Source organism: Anomaloglossus baeobatrachus, unplaced genomic scaffold (assembly GCF_048569485.1).
Source record: "Anomaloglossus baeobatrachus isolate aAnoBae1 unplaced genomic scaffold, aAnoBae1.hap1 Scaffold_319, whole genome shotgun sequence".
Taxonomy (NCBI): Eukaryota; Metazoa; Chordata; class Amphibia; order Anura; family Aromobatidae; genus Anomaloglossus; species Anomaloglossus baeobatrachus.
This window is the reverse complement of record NW_027442587.1, coordinates 121400-135173: the sequence shown is the minus strand read 5'-3', so window position 1 is coordinate 135173 and position 13774 is coordinate 121400. Positions and strand designations below refer to the sequence as shown.

At 46.0% G+C, this 13774-nt stretch overlaps 1 long non-coding RNA gene and 1 pseudogene across 1 annotated transcript; one reads left to right on the top strand and one right to left on the bottom strand.

The window, feature by feature from the left end:
* Positions 1–1056: 1056 nt before the first annotated feature.
* On the bottom strand, positions 1057–10861 carry LOC142269313 (uncharacterized). Its single transcript, XR_012734810.1, has 3 exons — positions 10790–10861; positions 6883–7001; positions 1057–1155 (listed from the first exon to the last, which is right to left on the bottom strand). It is a non-coding gene; the product is annotated as an uncharacterized LOC142269313 (long non-coding RNA).
* A 1696-nt stretch (positions 10862–12557) lies between these two features.
* Positions 12558–12764, top strand: LOC142269324 (U2 spliceosomal RNA; annotated as a pseudogene).
* Positions 12765–13774: the final 1010 nt, after the last annotated feature.

The following is a 13774-nucleotide window of genomic DNA, read 5'->3' as shown; positions in this document are numbered from 1 at the left end:
CGCTTGGAGTCACCTTGCGGTGTTTTACATGATTTTAGAATGGCGTGCCATGCCTATATCTGTGTGTCCTCCTCTTTTTCCTTGTCCAGCTGTTTTGTTTTCGCATGAGTATATGTCCTTGTCACTTTCCCATGTGTTTGTGTTGTGTTGTGAGTTGTTTGTCACCTTTTGGACACCTTTGAGGGTGTTTTCTAGGTGTTTTACTGTGTTTGTGATTGCCTGCCATTGTTTCCTATTGGCTCGAGTTCGGTTCGTCGAACGTTCGACGAGCCGAACTCGAACGGGAGCTCCGTTCGGCGAACCGACCTCGAGCCGAACCGGGACCGGTTCGCTCATCTCTACTCCTGGACATAGCATTCGAATTACCAGGTCCCTGAAGGCTGAAATGCGTAGTGGCCGGAAATCATGAACAATTACAATGGGCGTATGTGCTGTAGATCCTGCGTCAGTTGTAGCTTGGAACTTTGTCTTTTCACGGATTTGCCCGTCTCTCATGGTGTTGGGCTATTTTCGGATCAAAATGGTGTGTCCCTCCTTGGCCCGTATCATGGGTTATTTCAGGGGCAAATTTAACTCTCTTAGCACTTTTCTCCTTAATTGTGGCCGTTGAATTGTGGGGTCAAGGTCTATCCAACCAGCATATTTGTTGTTTTTCAGACAATTTAGGGCTCGTGCATAGTAATAATAACACAGGTTTCCAAGGGTAAAAATTTTTGAAAGATGTGATTTTTTTCATACTTTCGATCATTGGACTCAGTAAAAATATTGAAAAAATATCATCACGTACAGTTTTTTCACAAACACTGATTCTATAGGTGTTAGGGCCAGGTGGACGGGCAGACCCAGGAGGTGGATCCACTGGGCCGAACACCTTAATGAAGGCAAGGGGTCCGGTAGCCGGAGCACTACGGGTAGCAGGACAGTCCGTGCAAAAGAGTGGAATGGAGAAGTCCCTGGGACCACGGAGTCACTGATGGTAGTCCGGGTGACGGAGCTCAGGTTCGGAGGCCGAGATGTCAGGCAGAGTCCGGAACCGATGGAGCGAGAGGACGGGTCACCACAGGGATCAGAGATGGTACGGACTGACGGGATGGCAGATAGTCAGCGTTCGGGGTTCGGGAATCGGCAGGACCGGATGGCGAGGCAGGAGCGGCTCTAGAAGAGAGATAGGTAAGTATATCACAGAGACACAAGGAGACCTGACTCCTAGCTTAGGAAACACGAAGAACAGGCCCCGCCCACTTGGACATTAAACCCCTTTATACCCTGTACCTGTGTGTTCAATTTCCTGTCAGTGGACGCTGGCCCTTTAAGAGAGGGTCAATGACCGCGCGCGCGCCCTAATGCGCATGCGCGAGGCCCGGGTGCCAGAAGCCAGGGCAGGGAGCGGTGTATAGGAAGCAGGGGAGCCGGCCTGGAGCAGGGCTGCCGACGGGCGCCGGGAGCGGGGACCGGGCCGCCTGGGGACCGCAGGTGGTGGAGGCTGGAGACCGTGGAGCGGGGGATGTCTGCCAGAGGAGCCGGGGAGCGAAGCAGGGAAGCCGGGGAGCGTGGCAGGTGAGTCGGGGGGCAGAGCAGGGGACCCGGAGAGCGTGACAATAGGTTTCCAAAAGGTTAGAATTCTGAAAAGATTCCCTCCATACTTTTCTGAAGATGGTGCTCTAGTGTATTTAAGCGATGTTCCTGTGCTGATGGAAAATGTAACATTAAGTACAATGTGAGCGAGTGGAGACACGTCATTGTTTCATCCAAAAAGTCTGAAAGCTGTGCTACTGCTCAATGGCAGTAAGTATTCTTCAGTGTGTGTAGGGCATGTGTCGCGGGCAGAGGGGCCACGCACGCTACGCTCGGGTTCGGGGACTTCTGCTGCTGCTGCTGCTCGGTGGCTCGAGCGGAGGGCCAGATCCGGGGACTCGAGCAGCGCTCCTCGCCCACGAGTGAAAAGGGGGTGGTTTGTTTGGGGAGATAGTTAGTGACGTCACCCACAGGTCGTGGTGATAATGGGCACCACCACTGCTGGTGACGGGGATCCCGGGAGCGATGGCAGGGAGCAGCTAGGATGTTGGTTCCCCCTCCGTGGGTAGGGGTTGGTGATCCCGGGGCCCGGTGGCGGTACGGGGAGGCTGGGTGGCTGGGGTGTACGTACCGAGGGAGCCCGTTTGCCCGCAGGCGCTGGCCCTTGGATCTCTAGCCTATGGCGGTGGCTTTTTATCCTCACGGTGTGGACGGTTGCCTTCTGTCGGGTCTTGGGTGTTAGGGAACCCCTGGGATTCCGGTCACTCTCGGATTTGACCATTGTCGGCGGCTCCTAGCCTGGTCAGGGTCCAATGGCCCTGCCTTTGTGCTTGGTACAGATCCGCTCACCGGTTCAGTTCCCCTCGGGTCACCGCCCGTCCCCGGTCCTACGGTTCAGCTGACTTGTACCACCTCCTGCAGACGGCCACCACCGTCTGCCGACCTTGCTGACAGTGCCTGGGCTCCTACCCAGACACTAACAGTTTCTGTCCTCTCACTTTCCACTACAAAACTAAACTAACTGCTTTTTCCCGCCTCCAGGCCTGTGAACTCCTCGGTGGGTGGGGCCAACCGCCTGGCTCCGCCCCACCTGGTGTGGACATCAGACCCTGGAGGAGGCAACAAGGATTTTGTGTGACTGATGTAGACTATCCAGGGGAGGGGGTGTGTGTGATTTTGTGTTTGTGACTGCCTGGCTAGTCCAGGGCGTCACACATGCTATGCACTTGGAAGAAAGCTGTGAGAATTTAGACTTTATTCTCAAGAAACTTAACTACAAGGAGCATGGGTGGTCAATATGTGGTGGTCTAAAAATGTTCTCATTGCTTCTTGGGCAGCAAGGAGGATATATTAAATACCCATGCTGTTCTGCCTCATGGCAGCCTGCTAATAGTCATTCATTGAAATTTCTGTTACAACCCCTAGAGGTCATTGTTATTCTTTTGAATTGCTGAGTTTCCCTTTAAGCTAAATGTATTCTGGGTAAGGAATGCCTCCCTGAGCTGAGAAGAAGCCTGCAGCCATTTTCTCTTTGGATTTGTCAGGAAAGGACATGCCGACTTACCTCTCTGTACATTCACCCCTGCCTAGTGTAATCCGGTGAGCAAAGCAAATTACATGTGTTAGTGATAGAATCCTAGATGGAAGAGTGTAGTAAATGCATTGTACATTGTACTTCTACACCTTTAGTGTCATCCCTGTCTTGTTTGTCTAGATAAGATTTCTATGCATTGCAGATGCAGTGACCTTTCACCTACATTCTCGTAAGAACTGCATCTCATGTACTGTTATGCTATGTTAACTCTGTATTAACACTGTACTGACTGTAATCATTTTCTTGTTATAGTTTTTACCCGTATAAAACAGTATCTTGGATATACCGTATTCTGTCTTCAACTGCATCTTGGATATTCCTATATTCACTGTATATTCCATGTATACTGCAATCAAGTTCACGTTACCAGCTAATAAATCAAGGCTATTGAACTCCACAGTCTGTTTATTTGAAATGTGAACTAGGGTTTAGCTGTATGCTAGAGATTCACAGCATTACGTAAAAGAAGGCAGAACACATGCTTTTTGTGTGAATTGGAAAGCCAGGTTAGGACTCTTCACTGGAGCAAAAAAAATTGGCCAACAAGAACATCTTTGTAACCGGGACTCAAGAACATTGTTGCATAAAGCTTAGTTGATCCCACCTAAAGTTCTCTTGCCACCACTCCACTGTAAGCTTGGACTGATGAAGCTGTTTGTGAAAGCGCTACTGAAAGAAGGAGAGATGTTTAAGTACCTGTGTACCAAGTTTCAGGGACTGTCAGAATCAAGTCTGAAGGAAGGTGTGATGCCCTGGCAAAACCAGGTAGTTACAGATAGGCCCCCGCACAACACCTTTCCTCACTTAGGAAACACACAGCCGACCTGAAACCCTAGTCACCTAGGACCCTGAAGCCAGGACCGAAACCAGCGGCCTAGCTAATTAAATGATTGAGGGCAGGATTATAGGTCCTATCCCACCTAAAGTCCCTCAAAGAAGACAACAGCCCACTGATAGGGATAAGGCCACCGCCAGGGTCCTTAGATCCCACGGGCCAGCGCCTGCGGGCACGGCTCCTTCGGCCATATCCAGCCGGGAGCGGACTCCTGAGTTCCAGACCAGGCAGTCCACCATACACAAAAACAAGTGCAGAGTAAAGGACAGCGACCACCAGCCTGGGTGGGGGACCTGAATGCAACCGGCCGGGGCGGCAGGCCACCAGCACCTTTGGTTTACCGAAAGACTCGTGTGATTCATTTACTGTGAGTAACCAAACATCCCCCTGCTTGCTCAGGCGCGCCGGCCCTTGCCATCACCATACCCTGCACAAAGACACTGGGCCACGGGGCAATCATCCCTACACACGGAGGGGTTAACATCCAGCTGCCACTACATCTCTCCCGGGTATCCCATAACGGCAGCGGTGGTGTCCCACCTCACCACACACCGTTGGTGGCGTCACAAACTTAATACGGCCTAGCCCATACATCTACATTCCTCCTTTTATTCGACATGTCCGCGAGACCCCCGGGTCGAGCCACTCTCTTAGAAGGTCTGGATCCGACCAACGGCGGCTGCTGGCACAGGGGCAGCACAAAAGCATTTTTGTGGGTTCGGATATTCAGAAACCCATGAATGAAGGATGACGTGTTTTAAACAATAATGAAAACTGTTGAAAAAAGGGCTTGGGACTCTTTGAAAGAAGCAATAAATACGTTTCTAGGTAACAACAAAGAATCAAAATTTAAGTCCATCGTGGAGAACATGCTGAAACGTTTCAAAGCCTTGGGTTGTCTAATGAATTTGAAGTTACATTTTTTACATTCCTATTTGGACTACTTGTCTGAAAACCTTGGTGCTGGTGGGAAGAACAAGAAGGTTTTCATCGGAATATCAAGGAGATGGAACGACGATACCAAAGTAAATGAAACGTGAACATGATTGCCGGATGCTTCACAGAGAAGATCCACAGGCCTTCTATAAGAGAAAAGGGGGATCTAGAGAAAAGGAAAAAGTGCAAGAATAAATTTCTAATAAAGTTGCAGAATGACTGTACAATAAATAAATGTATTTTATATATAAAATTGTGAATATTTTTGGTTACAATAAGTATTTTTCTTGTTCATGTCACTTGTATGTAACTTCACACATGGATTGTACAAAATCAATATTTGATGGTTAAAAAAAAATATTTTTTTTTTTTTTAAATCAGGACATTAGAAAACATAATAATCAGTCACTGGATTTGAAGTTTCATAAACCAAAATTTTACATAGCTGTGTAATTTGTCGGGCACCCACCGACAATAGAATAGCGCCAGATTTAGGAAGCTGGCTGAGGTCTGCAAAGTCTGTAGCCAGGTGACAAAATTGTCCAACCTGGGTTTCTTCCTTACGTAGTCTCTGGTATGATGATATGGTATAATCCTGGCAGCCGGAGTCGAAATCCCTAGATTGCGGTTATGATCTCCAATCGGAATTGGAGCCCCTAGATTGAAGCCATGTAGCCAAGTGATCCTCTAGTTGAAGCCAAAAGCCAAAGTCCCTAGACCGAGTCCACAAGGCATCCTGGTTCTGATCCCCTAGCCAGCTCCTAAGAGCTTAGACTAGATCATGCAACATCCATCAACAACCTGGTGACTCCAAGAAGTCCCCTTTTATAGCCATAACCTTCCCTTAGGATATACTGTGCCCTTATCAGATTGGTTGTACAAGGTTGCTTCTCTTATTGGATGAATTTCAAGCTGCATGGATAATGTTCATTTAAATGATGTGGATAGAAAGACTGAAGATATCTACATGTAGTCTGAAATCCATCATGAATCAATACTATTTTACACAGTCATAAGCAGCCCATGGGCATTCACCTGCATTCAAACCAATAACAGCTCATAGACCAGACAATCCATCTACCACTGGACCAAAGACAGGAAGTTAAATCCACTGCCTGCGGTAACCAACTTAATCCTATAGGCTACTCACACAACAAACCCAACAGAAAGGAAAAAAACATGGCTTCGATTATCCATCCAATGAAAACGCATAACCATTGTGAGCCATTGGACAATGCAATTGGACACTTGGTGACATGGTGCACGGCCCAATGAATCAAGTCTTTACTTCATATTCACGGTTTAAGCCCTTGGGTTCTAATGTGCCCAGAGTACATATCCAGAAAGATTCTCTTTCTTTGAGCTAAACACAAGTCAACAATACATTGTAAGCAGATTCTATTACCAGTCCCACACCATTTTGTGACGCATAATCACACAGTGATCCAATTAAGATTCCAAGTCATCGAACATGTCCAAGCCATACGCAGAGGAGGCAATAGAATTAGGAAGCTCAAAGAAAGGGAACCCAAAGGCTTAAACCATGAATATGAAGTACAGACTTGATTCATTGGGCCATGCATGGACATAATGGACATAATTCTAATAGGCAGGACAGGTAATAAGGAGCACAAGTTATATGCTAAAATGTGTTGTGTGACAAGACAGACACAGGAAAGGACATGATAACAGGTGTAGGGACCAACAAGGTGAGACAAGGGGTATCAGGATAGGGTCAAGTAGGTATGAATGTAGTAATGGGGCAGGCATAGAGAATTGTATGTGAATGTGAATTACAATAAATCACTAAGGAAAGGAATATGTGAGTGTGTGCCTAATGTAAACTAATATTGTACTGGCAAAATTATAGATGGAAAGGGAGAAGGGGAGGGGGGAGAGAGGAGGCTGTAATTGACTACAAGGGTATGAGTTATGAGTGATCATAGGGATAGTGTTACATAAGTGGAAATACCTATGGAGGACCGGATGTGTAAGCGCATACCTTATACAAACCTATAGAGTGCTGATGGGTGAGAGTGTGATGTTAGATATAAGACATCCTATAGTGAATAGTGAGCCGTAATCAAGTGCAACAGGGATATTTCACGTGACTATGGGAACCTGGAAGGTAAAGAAAGGGGAGAAAAAACTGTTAGACAAGGTAATCAGACATAATGTAACCAGTTGATCAGACATGATCACCTGGTTTGAGACCCCCTGCCTTACACTATATAGATATCATGTTCATTCCCCATCTATCTTGCTCAGGAGAGCATCTCCCTCCCCCGGCACCAAGAGCAGCTCATACTGAATTGTTACATTGACTAGTAACACTGCACACAGAAATGCACCTTAATATTCCACTGTTAACCCTTTCCTCCCAGCAGTAACACACAACTCCTCACCTTGATATCATGGTGATTTATGGTCAGAATGACTTCAATGCGATCAGTGATTTCTATTCTAGCTCTGCTCACATAGATTTTATATCCACACTCAACTATAGGCCGTTCTTCATATTTTGGGGGCTTTTAGTCAGATATACTAGTTTGTGCCTGTATAGTATTGGTGTAGATGGGAGTGTAGGGCATGGGTTACATGGCACTGTGGTGGAATACTGATGGGAGGTATTGGTGCTGTGTTTGATGCTTCTACTGGGTATTTTCCTACAAATACTGGAACAGCTCACTGCTTAGAATGATCCTTCCCAGCTCTATAATATATTATATATACCCCACAATGCAGGCTCACACACACATTTGTCTCAAGTGTGTTGTAGGGACACAGATACAGTCTTGGTCATGTGACTAAAGGCTACTTTACACACTGCGATATCGGTCCCGATATCGCTAGTGTGGGTACCCGCCCCCATCTGTTGCGCGACACGGGCAAATCGCTGCCCATGCCGCACAACACCGACCAGACCCGTCACACATACTTACCTGCCCGGCGACGTCGCTGTGTCCGGCGAACCGCCTCCTTTCTAAGGGGGCGGTCCGTGCGGCGTCACAGCGACGTCACTGAGCGACCGCCCAATAGCAGCGGAGGGGCGGAAATGAGTGGCCGGAACATCCCGCCCACCTCCTTCCTTCCTCATAGCGGCTGGGAGGCAGGTAAGGAGAGGTTCCTCGTTTCTGCGGTGTCACACGGAGCGATGTGTGCTACCGCAGGAGCGACGAACTACATCGTTACTGCTGCAGTAACGATAATCGAGAATGGAGACCCATGTCACCGATGAGCGATTTTGCACGTTTTTGCAACGATGCAAAATCGCTCATCGGTATCACACGCAGCAACATCGCTAATGCGGCCGGATGTGCGTCACAAATTCCGTGACCCCAACGACTCCGCATTAGCGATGTCGCAGCGTGTAAAGCCCCCTTTAGTGGGAGTGGTGTACAGGGTCTTAGCAGTAAAGAGTATTCCATATTTCTGCCAGATACCCACAGAGATATTGAAATCTGAAAAAAGAGACTTCTGCTCATTGAAGGTAAGAACTGCTCACATAGCGTTCAACTCCACAGCAAACGAGTGCTCTAGCACTGGCATCTCAGCAGGGATATTCCCCTACTACACATGTGTGTCTAGGTCACTGTGACAGTTTACAGGACATAACTCAGGGCACCTAGACAGAAGGCAGAGGGACTACTTTCTATTTCTGGTGTAGAGCTTAGTACAATATATATATATTTATACTATTACATGGGACACATGTACCTTGTATTACCATTATTCGCTGTATATGAACCCCTTTTCTCCGGGCATTATTTGTCTATAGCATTTTTCACGAACCTGAGGCAACTGAGAACCCTTCAGTGAAGGAATTCCACTAACCCTCACAATACCTACCAGGGGCCTCCCTGCAGTAACTCAGGTAGTTGTACCCATTCTCTTTCCGCATTCTATGTGTTCTTCTTCTTTCTTCTTTTTTTTCTTTTTTCTTCTTTTTATTTCTATCATGTAGTTCAGGGGTTTATAGATATATGTCCTGCATCTCATATTTCCTTTAGTGGTGCTTCTTACCCATTCTCATATCATTTACCCTAGTATTTCATGATCCTGAGGCGACTGAGAACCCTTTAATAAAGGAATCCTTTTTCACCTGAATTGTCAAGTGATACTTACCAGTGACTATCACGTAATGTTACAGGTAGTTCCATTTTCTTCCTCTTCTTTCTCTCCTTTCTTCTTTGTCACACGGTCCATTGTGTTATAGCCCAAGTGTCATGATAACACTTGTACCATCTTTTCATTTAGATTCCACCTACAATTATTTACCGATTCCAGTTCTGGAATAGGCTTTCATCATCTACTCACTAGAATTCTCAAGTTCATAAGGTACTGAGACATATACATGTTCACACCATTATAAAGAACAAAGTATAAACATTGAGGTTTTTCTCACACCCATGTTCCTGTGTTCTTTGATATGATATGTGTTCATTTCCTTCACTATATAGGATTGCAAGTTTTCCATTTGTACCTTAATGGCAATGACGCTATACAATTGAACACATATCATCCTGTTATCCATATAGGTGTGTATTTACCTGCTTGACTATTTTTGGTTGTTTGATCCAGAATGTTTCTCCAGATAGGTCATGTGGAAATTTTCTTTCCTCAGTACAAATGTTTTCACTATGGCTTTGGAAAATTTTTTTGTATGTGCATCATGGTCATTTGACCCATTGTACTCTCAAGTAGCAATATATTGTACTGTTATGTTGTACTATGTACTAATTACGTGTTTATATGGTTTTGTAACCCTTTATGATCTTAGATAACTTTATCCTTGATAAAGACCTAAAAACAAGCTCGAAACGTTGGATGAATTATCCTTTTGCACAAATAAAGAATTTTCAGCATTCTAAGAGTTCTTTTCTTACGTTATTGATCACTATAGTGTACCAGAGCTATTTCTATTGAATTGACTCTTATTTTTTCTGAGCACCTGCTATATACACAGTGAGCCAGACATATTCAATTTTCATTCAGAAGGCAGAGGGAAGCCTTAGCAGCTGAGCCTATATCTTGGCTTGTGAGCATTAGAACAGGCCGGCGATTACAGGGTAACATGAAAAATGTCCAGCTTGCATTATGACTAGAACATGACAATATCCTTTTAAGTACTAACCTATGATGCGTTCCTAAGCAGTTGATGTTATATGTTCTACATTTCATTTTCTGCATACTTTACAAGTAGTAGAATTTGCTTTGATATAGGCAACTGGATTTTCACAATGAAAAGGCAAAGGATAACGCCCGAAAAAGACGCCATACATTATGTCAGTGCCATCACTGACAAACCTGGATTGACCATGAAATACATCAATCCCCTTAAAGGTGAGTTAAAACAAGTTTTAACTAAATTGCCTTAATATTGTCATGCATTAGAATGACTGTCTTAGGTAATGATAAATATTTTCTACAGGAAGAGGAGTGTTTGCTGAAACTGAAATCGAAAAAGGGAGTTTTGTTGCAGAATATCGAGGCGAGCTCACGTATGCACTTACGATGGTAGACAACTACTCGAGATTTATGGTTGTGGTACAAGTCAAAGATCTAATGGCCCATACTGCAGCGAAGGTCTTCCAAGCACACTTATGCAGACCTCATGGCTACTCAGAGAGAGTCCTCACAGATCAAGGCACAGCCTTTGAAGCGGAAATCTTCAAGGACTTCTGCAGCTTTTACCGATGCAGGAAGATGCGCACTACACCCTACCATGCTCAAACCAATGGTTATCAACCTGCTCAGGACTTTACCCCATATTCCAGATGTGGCCTTACAAGTGATTTATAGAGGGGTAACAATACGTTGGGATCACCGGATCTAATCTCCCTTTTTATACACCCTAAAATCTTGTTTGCTTTAGAATAAACAATAACATCATAAAGGTATAGCAGTACCGTTTCAAAGTTTCGGTGTCCCAAGCAGCATTCCATCAGCCTCTGGAAGGTTCCTGGCAAATTGCACAGCTCGAAGGGCATGCTTTTGAACTCGCAGAGACCCATCGGGGTGGCAAAGGCGGTCTTCTCCCGGTCTGCCTCAGCAACGGACACTTGCCAATAGCGACTAGTGAGATCAAGGGTAGAAAAATAATTTGCAGTTCTCAATGCAGCTAGCTATTCCTCAATACAGGGGAGTGGTGCTGTCCTTCTTCTTTAACAGGACCAACGGAGCTGCCCAGAGGCTACAACTGTCACGGATAACCCCAGCCTCCTTCATGTTGCTCAACATGTCCTTGGTACACTGGTAATGTGCAGGTAGTTTTGGCTTATATCTCTCTTTGATGGGTGGGTGTGCACTTGTGGGGATGTAGTGTTTGACCCCTTTTATTCTTCAAAAGTCTAGCGGATGTTTGCTGAAGACTTGCTCGTATTCTTGCACTAGCCTGTAGACCCCCTTCTTGTGATGTGAAGGTGTGGAGTCAGTGCCTACGTGTAATTCCTTACACCACTCCTCTGGCTGACTTGGTGAGCTGTCACTGAATGGGTGGGCTGAAGCAATGGTGGATGCTGCTGTTTGGATAGCATGTGTATCTACTGAGAACAGCTTATCAATGGTGGCAAATCGGAGCAGCTTAATCTCTTGCTCTCCGCAGTTCAACACTCTCATGGGCACTCTTCCCTTCCATATTAATGAATAAAACTATGATGTAAATAGCATATAGATACCCCACAAATGCAGATAAAAGTAGGTTATGGGAAAAGGGGGAAGAGAGAAACAGGAAAATAGTGGAATAAAGTATACCTTCCAGGTGGGAGAGGAAATGGCAGCACAGCCAGTGGAGGTGAAGCAAGGGGAGCCTGCAACTAAAGAGTTGAGAGCGTTATCACATGGTGACTGAGCCTGATTGTAACAGGAGCATAGAGGTGCCGATCCTGTCTTACCTGTGTTGGTGTAGAAGTGGGTGTCCTGTGGTGGAGTCAGCTATGTGCAGTGGTGGCCGTGGGTTCTTTTATGTGCGACCGTAGTAATAGCTGCGCCCACTTCCTGTATGGGAGTGGAATGCAGTGAGGGTAATGGAACGCACGCCTGCGCATTTGTGTTTAACGTCGCGCATGTGCAGAACGGAGAAAAGGCTGCGCTCACTTCCTAATGAAAGGGAGTGAGACGCATCTGGGAAGGGAAGGGAAAAGATTAGGGTTTGGGGATGATGAAAGGGCTTTCTACGGGCAAGGATGGCAAAGGGTGGCAGTGACGGAAAGTCAGGCAGCCTGTCCTGTCCTGTCCTGTCCGTCCGTCTTTTTGTATCATGAATTGGAAAGACTGCAAGGGGGAGGGGAGGTGCTTGTGTCCAAAAGGAGGAGTTATTCAGATTCATTGCAGTGGGCGGCGGCTGCAAAAAGCACCATTCTTCTTGTTTTTGCTCTGCAAAACAGCCTTTTCAAGGGTTGGCTTGGGTGACAAAATGTCTTCTGTAGGCGTGGGTTTGTCTCCCTCTCCCTAAGATGTGTCCGGTATAGGCCAGGGTGCCACTCAAGGCCGTAACCAATTCGGGTTATAGCTTCTCGGCCTTTTGGCTAAGATCAAGTGTAGTTTCGGAGGACGCTACCTTGGTCGGTACTGGAAGGTGCCTGGGATTGCACGTCTGCCGGCCTTGAGGAAGTGTGTGCGCCTTCTGGTGACACATAGCCCTCTTGTGCCTGGACGGTTCCCAGGCAACGGGAGGCGATCACCTTTGTTATTTTGAAGTCCTACTGATAAACAGAAAAAAAAAAAAATTAAATCTGTTCTTATCAGTTTAATATCTGATACGTCCCCTCTCTGGGGACCAAATATTAAATGGATTTTTAGAACAAGGAGATGGAAAAAATCTTGCTCTGTCCACTCCACGCATTGACCTGGTATTGCAGTACCTCCAGGACCGGTGCACCCCTTCTTAACCCAGTTTCCAAAAGCAGAACTCAATTCACCTGATTCAAATGAGCCCCATTAGTGAATTGAAAGAAAGCAAAAACTTTATATGCACCTCAATTTGGCCAATTCACTTTTCACACTTTCACCCTTTTTTTTATCTTTCACACCTTTTACTTGCTTTATTGATGCAAAAAGCTGTGCCAAATAGCAAACTCATCTCCACTCAACTTGACCAACTCTGCTATGTCCCGTGCAGTATCTTATTCTCAGTCTTATCTAGATCATTTGCAATTGAATAGAATAGATCCCTTTTGGCTGCTTATGACTGTGTAAAATATGTAGTTTTACTGGGCTGGGATGAGAGAATCCATTGAAGCATGGTGTAGGGATTGTGGTTCCTGTGTGCTAAGAAGAGAGGCTGGCACCAGCCAGAAAGCCCCATTGCAGCCAATAATCACTTAATAACTTTTTCAACTTGTCATCATATGGGAGGCCTTCCATTCCTTGTAGTAGTCTAGTTGCCCACCTTTGAACTGACTCTAACTTCTGAATGTCCTTATTAAAATGTGGAGCCCAAAACTGGTTCCCATATTCCAGATGTAGCCTTACAAGTGATTTATAGAGGTGTAACAATACGTTGGGATCACGGGATCTAATCTCCCTTTTTATACACCCTAAAATCTTGTCCCAAGCAGCATTCCATCAGCCTCTGGAAGGTTCCTGGCGCATTGCACAGCTCGAAGGGCATGCTTTTGAACTCGCAGAGACCCATAGGGGTGGCGAAGGCGGTCTTCTCCCGGTCTGCCTCAGCAACGGACACTTGCCAATAGTGACTAGTGAGATCAAGGGTAGAAAAATAATTTGCAGTTCTCAATGCAGCTAGCGATTCCTCAATACGGGGAGTGGTGCCGTCCTTCTTTTTTAACAGGATCAACAGAGCTGCCCAAAGGCTACAACTGTCACGGATAACCCCAGCCGCCTTCATGTTGCTCAACATGTCCTTGGTACACTGGCAATGTGAAGGTGGTATT